Source organism: Tinamus guttatus, unplaced genomic scaffold, assembly GCF_059628265.1.
Source record: "Tinamus guttatus ecotype Peru unplaced genomic scaffold, ASM5962826v1 Tinamus_guttatus_pri_ptg000008l, whole genome shotgun sequence".
In the NCBI taxonomy this organism is placed as follows: domain Eukaryota; kingdom Metazoa; phylum Chordata; class Aves; order Tinamiformes; family Tinamidae; genus Tinamus; species Tinamus guttatus.
This window is the reverse complement of record NW_028288542.1, coordinates 3,813,653-3,822,379: the sequence shown is the minus strand read 5'-3', so window position 1 is coordinate 3,822,379 and position 8,727 is coordinate 3,813,653.

Here is an 8,727-nt window from a genome sequence, read left to right as displayed (position 1 = left end):
AAGTTCTTTACGCTTCCTGTTAAATTACACATGCATCAGAATCACAGTTCTATCACCTCCTAAAAGCTCCTATCAGCTCCTGTCTCCATGCCAGAAACGCAAATTTTGAAAGGCCGAAGGAGGTCTCTATGCAACTAAAGGAGAAAGAAACCTTGTACCCCTAGCCACAGACCATCACTCATGTGAGGGATGACTCATGTGACGGTGCAAGCTCCTGCAGGGCTAGACAACCCCAGGCAGAGGACAGGAACTGTCGGCTTTGCCTTCTCACAGCCACCCTGCACATACAGCACCAGCCAGTGCCTCAGCGCAGCTCCTGGTGCCCTGCGCGAGGCAGAAAGGAGCACACCTTCCATAAACATGCACCTTGTCACTGCTATTTGTTTGCTCATGCAGCCAGCAGGAGAAGGGCAATTAGCCTGGCTTAACCAAGCTCAAGTTAAGCCAGGAGTATAAGTGATGCCCAGTACTTGCTGGGCTGAGGTGGGTAAGGGAGCCCTGAGGCTATGAGGGGAGAAGGCAGCTGTACATCTCCCATGTATCACCCTCATTCATGGCTAAGGGCACGGACAAATTAGTCAACCTTAAGGATTATTCCAATTTATAGCAGCAAAGAATTGGCCTCTGGGAGCCGTTATACCAGACGGGGATAATTGGAGAGCTAACATCCCTCTAGCTAGATGTCCTTCTCCGAATGCCTCCTATGTGGGAAGTGCCTGGAAGACGCCAAATGGCAGCAGTCTGAATAAACTCCCTGTCGGGCAGTTTATATTCTGCAGTAGTATTGCCATTTCTTGTGCTAAAAGGCTCTGGCATTGCCTCAAGTGTACACAGTGTGGGTCTGCTGTAAAACTGAGGATAACTTACTCCTGAAACTCAAAATACTTTCTTGCGAAGAACCAGGGCTGTGCAATCAGCCTGGCTCCTGCATTCTCTGCAGCCACTGCTGCTTCCAGAGCTTGCATTTGTTGCCTCACACTTTCATGTTGCATCTCAGGCACCTCTTCTAATGTTTTGCAATGGTCTTGCCAAGCTTAAGATACACCTCATCTACCCACTTTGCTCTCAGGGTAAATTTGGGGGAAAAGAGTGCGGAAGGGATGATACTAGACATGAAATGCCTTTTCCAAGGCATGAAGGTGGAAGCTGTTCACTGTTTGAGTGGTTGGCACTTGGTATCGTAAGCACAGGTGTGGTTACAGTACAATCACAACAACGGTAAACCTGAACAATTGCAATGGAGTAAACTTGAGGCTGACTCAGTGCCCGTAACTTTTTCCTAACTATACTTAGGTCACTTTCAGAAGGAAAACTACAACAGCCAGGTAGTTGAATGGCTAAAGATCAGAGGTGTGCAGTAGAATACAGTACAGTGTACAGAAATAAATGCTATGATATCGAATCAGCTAAACTATATACATTTTACTTCTGTAGATATTTCCATGTATCTGTTTTAGGAATCACAAAGACCACCTTATGCTACAAATATGGTATCTTAAATCTAAAGTAAATTCCACTGGAATTGATTTCCAGTGACACTAGACCAAAGGAGATCAGAATTAGGCCCTTATTACAAATTTACACCAGAAGAATTAATAGCAGAATGTACAATTTTCTCCCTGTAATATGTAATGATCAAACAAAGCAAAAATGAAACTTGACAAGCAGCTGGTTTGATAAAACTTCTAGGCACAAAATCTAATTCTCTGCCTCTTGCAATTTACATAGCCATTCAGACCAACACTTAGTGACTTTAAATCTCCACAATTCTAAGCCAAGGGTGTCTCATGCCCAATGTGGTGAAAGTAGAAATAATTGTACAGAATCAGCTTCAGTGAAACTACTTTGTCTCCTTCCTGGTGATAATTTACATCTGTGAAAGTTTTAATGTCACAGTCATGAAGACTGATCTTTCTGTGTAAAAAAGGAAGCTCTTTCGGTTATTCAGTAAAAATGAAGAGTTATTAGAAAAAGGGAATTTTGGAAAATCATTTTATCAATGATTTTCTATGCACAATGACAAATCTTCAGCTGCTGTAAGTTGATCTTAACTCAAATAATACTTGAGATTATTAATGAAAATGTGGCAGGAAACAGGACTTTCATGACTCACTACTTTGTCTATCTTAGTGCATTTCTTATACTACTGAAATAAAAAATAATTGGGCTTCAGATAATTTTACAATGAGAACAGAGAAGAGGCTGAGAAAGCATGGGCTTGTGTCACTGGAAATTCCAGCAGAAGAATGGAGATGGGCATGATTTCTGGGATCAGCAGAGCTATGTGGTCCCACTTCTAGAAAGAGTGCCAGAAAGACTAAAAGAAATGAGTGCAGTGGCCACTGCAGACTAAGGGATGCTTAAAAACGCAGCATGAAGCAGCTGGCTCAGGCACAGTATCCAAGTGTGTATCATCTGGCAAGCAAACATTAGTTGAACTGTGTAGTACAGAGGTTTTTAATCAGTGTTTATTCCATGTAGAATAAACATAATCAGGAAGGGGAAAGGGGAAAGCACCATAAAAGTTAGCAAGGGGCAGCAAATATACTTCTTACAAAGCCACACAATGTTACTTTCTCTGCCACAAAGCAGACACTTGCTTTATAACTCTGTAGCTATCCTAATTTATCCTACCTTCTGATAATAAACAAAAATACTAACTGAAAGTTTACTGCAAGAAAAGATGCAGCACGATATACAGGATATGAGCTAGTCTGTTGTCGATACTGTGTGTTGGGGATCCTTCAGCAACTGCGGGGTAGCTCACTCTGCTTTCATTGAGGTAAGCTAATTTGCGTTTACTGTGGAGTAAAAGTCCAAATGCAAGGAAGTGACACCTTGGAGAGTCAACTGAAGTGCAAACGTAGTTTTTACATTATTACTTCTTGGAACTTTTTCGCTTGTAATCAATGAAGATAATACTCTGATTATCATAATGTGAGAAATACACTATGTCACGTAGGTACGCCACTTAAGTCACACACTTAGAAAATAAAAGAGATAAATTAGCAGTAAAACAAACACAGAAATTAATTAAAAACAGGAAGGTAATAACAATCATGTGATCTTTAACCTGTGCCAAGTACTTGAGTTTGAAGCTCCACCTCTGCTTTCTCTTACTTTTTCAATTATCTGCCTGTTAGCCAACACCATTCACATTTTAGGTTACTGCAGGAGGAAATTTGAATGTTTGTAGATTCGATGTCAGCCTCAAAAATGGTAATTGTAGTGCTCATAGTGGTGGAAATACTGAAGTTCTAACATCCACACGGTTGTGCAACAAGAAAAAGTTGCATTACCCAGAAATGAAAAATTTATTTTCTTTAACTTGCTTCTTTAACATCATCCAGAGTAATGGAGCACAATGTCTTCTTGAGGGCCACATTCGGATGTGAAGAAAAAGAAAGGAATGCAGGGGAACTGATTACAGTGTTCAAAAAGATGGTGGGTGGAGTACATCTTTTTTTGTGTTATATTTTTCTGGATTCAATATACAGTATCCCCTTTTTGTTGATGTTAAGAGTAAATGGGTGCCAAAGAGTTACTCATCTAGTCATGGACTATTCACACTACAGGGAGCTGTTAGCTGGACAACATGAAGCAGTATCAGGGTCCTCTTTCCTTTCAGAATGGGCTGTGATATGGTACTTCCTTCTACAAGCAGCGTTTTAAGTTTGTTAAGAAAAAAAAAAAAAAAAAAAAAGGAAAACCCAATTAAGACACGCAGTTACCCCAGCTACTCCAGATAATGAGGAACTGTAGTTTGAGCAAGAAATACCCTTGAATGGTGGGTCTATGGTCCATGACACAATCATTATATGTACCCTTGAATTTAAGAGCACAGTTTGAACTGGTCATTGCTAGATTAGAGTTTACAGTACGAATAAACAAGCTTCACCTTACAGATAAGCAGGAGTGACTTCCACAGATATGCTCAATTGCAACTAATTTCCTTTCTATCACTACCAAAGGAAGGAAACTGAGCAGACTCAAACATGCATTTCCTTAGCTACATGGCAAACACAGAGCATTCTACTGCTGTCCCATGTTCAAAGGCATTATGAAGAAAAAATGTGCTAAGAAAAAAAAATCCTACTCTCTTGACAGTTAGATGAAATACCAAAAAGAACAGAAAACACAACAAAGCCAATACTCTGCCAACTCATTAAGTTTTGTCTCGCTTCTGTAATAGAAGGCCCGAATACACTAATGCACGCCGCTGCCTGCTGCTGAGCCTGGATTTAAGCCATAAATTCTAGCTTAAATACTATGACTAGTCCTACACTGGCAGAGCTGGGGCCTTTCTGTACTGCAAATACAGGCTTCCAAGTGCCTGCTCTGGCTGTGCGGCACAGCTTGACCAGCGCAGGGCTGGAAGGAGTACACAGCAAACCAGGGAATGGCAAACGTGCCCCTTGGGTTGAGGCCACAGCAAAGGAAGAGGCACAGAGGAGGCATCATGCCTTTTCCATGGTAGCGCAGGCAGCACTGCACACGCGGGTAAGGTGCATGCTGCCTGTTTAAACTTTTCTAGGCACTTCTTCCTCCATACTCCTCCATATACACTCATGTTGCGACTTACACTGCAATTCTGAGGCATTTGGATGTCACTGAGAATTGCCAGGCAACTACAGCTTTCAGTGACATAAAAGAAATTGGGGATCTTCTGCAGAAGATAATTAGTGTCTCGATGGATGCTCTGATTCAAAGAGCATGACTTTTCTCTGCTTATTCACCTGCATCCCTTACAAGGGTGATGCATAAGTGCTTACTTTTATGGGTAAGAGAATTAGCATTTTTCTTTGTGTGTGTCAGGCCCTTTCTGACACAAGGTACAAATCAAATAGAGAATTTCTAGACTGAAAGCAGAGCATACACACAGAGCTCTGCTTTTAGCCCGAAACAGGAATGAGTTCATGTGCTGATAAAAGGCTAAACACTGAGCGGAGCTAGCAGGATCAGAGGATTTCCTCACAACACAGTCTCAGCTAGCTTTGATATTTTGCTTTGTTTTACACCATAATAAAAACATGCGCTAGGCAGGAGCAGAACAGCTTGCTTCTGTGGTGGGCACCAGCCCACCCTCTCACCAGCCAATTGGGAATCCCAGGAAGCAGCCTGGGAACTGCCCGGCTTGTGTCTGAGGAAGGAGCCTAGCTGGGAGGGCAGGAGGTGAAGCCAAGCAGCGTGCTCACTCACGGGATGGCAGCTGCAGAGGCCAGAAAGTCCCTTTACCCACATGCATAGGAGTGGCTCATTTCATTGCCACCCTAAGGCAAGGCAGCCAGGAAGCTCGCAGACGGTTCCCATCTGGACTGCTGGCAAGACAGGGACATTTCACACACACGGCCTGATCTGCGTGCATTTTCTGGTGGAAAATCTCGACTTCACCAAGGTTATCTCGACTTCACCAAGGCTTTTGACACCGTCCCTCACAATATCCTCCTGGGCAAGCTCCAGAAGTGTGGGATAGATGAGTGCACAGTGAGGTGGATTAGGAACTGGCTGGATGGCAGGGCCCAGAGAGTGGTGATCAGCGGTGCAGAGTCTAGTTGGAGGCCTGTAGCTAGCGGGGTCCCCCAGGGGTCAGTCCTTGGTCCAGTCCTGTTCAATTTATTCATCAATGACCTGGATGAAGGCACAGAGTGCTCCCTCAGCAAGTTTGCTGATGACACGAAACTGGGAGGAGTAGCTGATACCCCAGAGGGCTGCGCTGCCATCCAGAGGGACCTGGACAGACTGGACAACTGGGCGGTGAAAAACCTCATGCAATTCAACAAGGCCACGTGCAAGGTTCTGCACCTGGGGAGGAATAACCCCAGACACCAGTACAGGCTGGGGACTGACCTTCTGGAGAGCAGCTCTGCGGAGAAAGACCTGGGTGTCATGGTGGACGACAAGTTGACCATGAGGCAGCAGTGTGCCCTCGTGGCCAAAAAGGCCAATGGGATCCTGGGCTGCATTAAGAAGAGCGTCTCCAGCAGGTCGAGGGAGGTGATCCTGCCCCTCTACTCAGCCCTGGTGAGGCCACATCTGGAGTATTGTGTCCAGTTCTGGGCTCCACAGTATAAGAGGGATGTGGAGCTGCTGGAGAGAGTCCAGCGCAGGGCTACGAGGACGATCAGGGGCCTGGAACATCTGCCCTACAAGGAGAGGCTGAGGGAGCTGGGCTTGTTCAGCCTGGAGAAGAGAAGGCTGAGAGGGGATCTAATCAGTGTATATAAATACCTCAAGGGAGGGAGTGCAGAGGATGGTGCTGGTCTCTTTTCAGTGGTGGCCACTGATAGGACTAGAGGAAATGGCCGGAAACTGAAGCACCAAAAGTTCCACAGGAACTTAAGGAAAAATTTTTTAACAGTGAGGGTGACAGAGCCCTGGAACAGGCTGCCCAGAGAGGTTGTGGAGTCTCCTTCTCTGGAGATCTTCAAACCCCGCTTGGACGCAGTCCTGTGCCACGTGCTATAGGTGACTCTGCGTGTGCAGGGGGGTTGGACTAGATGATCTCTAGAGGTCCCTTCCAACCCTAAGCATTCTATGATTCTATTCTATGATTCTATTCTATGATTCTATGAAAAGGGTTCTCTGGCAATGGTGTGAGGAGGCAGCACAGCAACCGTCCTACGGCATGAGGTAAGAGGAGAACAGGAGAGCGCAGTTCCTGAGAAGGGATTCCCTTCCTACTTGTAGCTAGTCAAGAGATCCTTTTCTTAAAGAATGTTTTTGCACCAAATATGAGCTCTTCTCTGCACACGAGCAAGCTGGGACAGGTCTCGCATGAGTGGGATGGAGGCTTTTGGGGCCACACCTTGCTCACAGAAACTTGAGATGAAGCCAGCTGTGGTGAATGCTGATAAAACTTGCAATCAGCAGCAGCTTTCACACTAAATGTGTTCAGGCTGACTTTCCTTCCAGTGCAATGGAGGATGAGAGTGCAAGGTATGTATAGAAGTTTATTTTTATAACATATTTTAGAGCACAAGGATGTCTTTGTTATGGTGGCTGAGATGTTATGGAGGTTCAGCACAGCATCATAGAGAAATGCCCCTTATAAACTTGCCGCACACATGACAGTTCAGGGGAAAAAGTGGGCTGGACGATCAAACTTTCCTTCTCTGCAAAAGAGCAGTATTTGGATGAAAATGGCTGGGGCAGAGGGGGGTGGCATGCCTACCTGGCTGTGCCTGAAAAAGTAGTATGTCTGCATGCCATGCGATGAGAGTCACTGCCTCTTTTCCTTGCTAATGACAGAAACTAATGGCAGACTCATATTCCTGATGTAATCTCAGGATTCTCTACTTTGCCCTGGAAATGGATATTGCAACAGATCTGGGTGAAATGTTATGGTCCTAATGCTTACTCACCAAATGCTACAAGCCTTTGTTTGGACACCAAGATGAGAAATCAATTATTCACACAGATCTTTGGCAAAATTAAACTAAAATCCATCCCAGCACTATGACCAGAGAATCTAAAACAAAATCCAAACCTGGATTGTGAAAATATGTGAAAGTAACATTAATGTTGTCACAGAGTTGTAATTGTATAGTCAACAGAATTTGGTCACATGTTCTGTGCTTCCATAGTCCCATCAATATTTATTTATTGTGACTTACAGTCTCGTGTCTGTAAGCTCAGTGAAAACTGTGCATTGAACTTGTCCATGATCAATTGACCTGGATTCCAATCTCAGGTAAGAATTAGGCAAACTGGATATTTTTAGCTTGCAGGTTTCATCATTATAAAACTGTATGCAAAAGAATCCAGGCATAACTAGGTAATATAGAAGTTTGTTTTCTATCTCTTTTTTTCCCCTCAAAAACTTGGTAAATATATTTCTGTCAAAACCAACAAAATTTTGTTTCTGAATGAAAGCCACGTATGCAAACCTTAATACAGACGAACATTTTTGGGGGTGAAATTGCAAGCACCAGAAAACAAACTATTGAAAGACAAGTTCAATTGTAGCCTTAACAAGAGGTTTTACTATCAGCAAAAGGCTTTAGGAAATATTGGGAGGGACAAATGGCTTTAATTCTTACTCCAGAGACCTTATGGTACATAGCTGCTCTACTTGAAAATAATCCCTCGAAAGCCCAGTTAATGGGGCACAGTTTTGAGCTTCTTTACTGGTTACATGCAGAGCAAAAGGCCTTCTTTGGGATATTTCTCCATACTTCCTCTTTTATTTGTTTATTCTCTTCTAATTTTCCAGCAGCCTCTGCTTCTGCTTCAACCAGAAAGCAAGATTTCTTCACTGCACTCAGTAAAGAGACTGTTGCTGTTAACAACCCAATTTGATGCTTATTGTGCATCCTTTGCTATGCCAGGGAGCCAGCACTGAGAGCTTGGAGAGGTCTGTGGCCAAAAGCTCTGGAAGCATTCACAAAAGCATTTCCTGAACCACATCTGACAGGACAAGTTAGCTTATCCAAACCCCCACAGGCTTATTCTGGTCTAATCACTGCTGCTCCTGCATTTCTAGGCTGCAGCACTGCACCGGGCAATTGTATTTTTTAAACGCAGCCTAAGAGCAAAGCAAAGGCCAGGATTTAGTGTTGTGGAGGAGCTGAGGCCTGTCACTGCCTGGGCTCTGGCAGAGGCAGAAGCGCTGGCCGCAGGCAGAGCACAGCGCAGCTGACCCAGCCTGTCTGCACGCTGAACCGCCGCGCCACGCAGAGAACTCTCATTTGTCCTAACAGGGTGGGCGGGCACGGGGCTGCGTCCCCA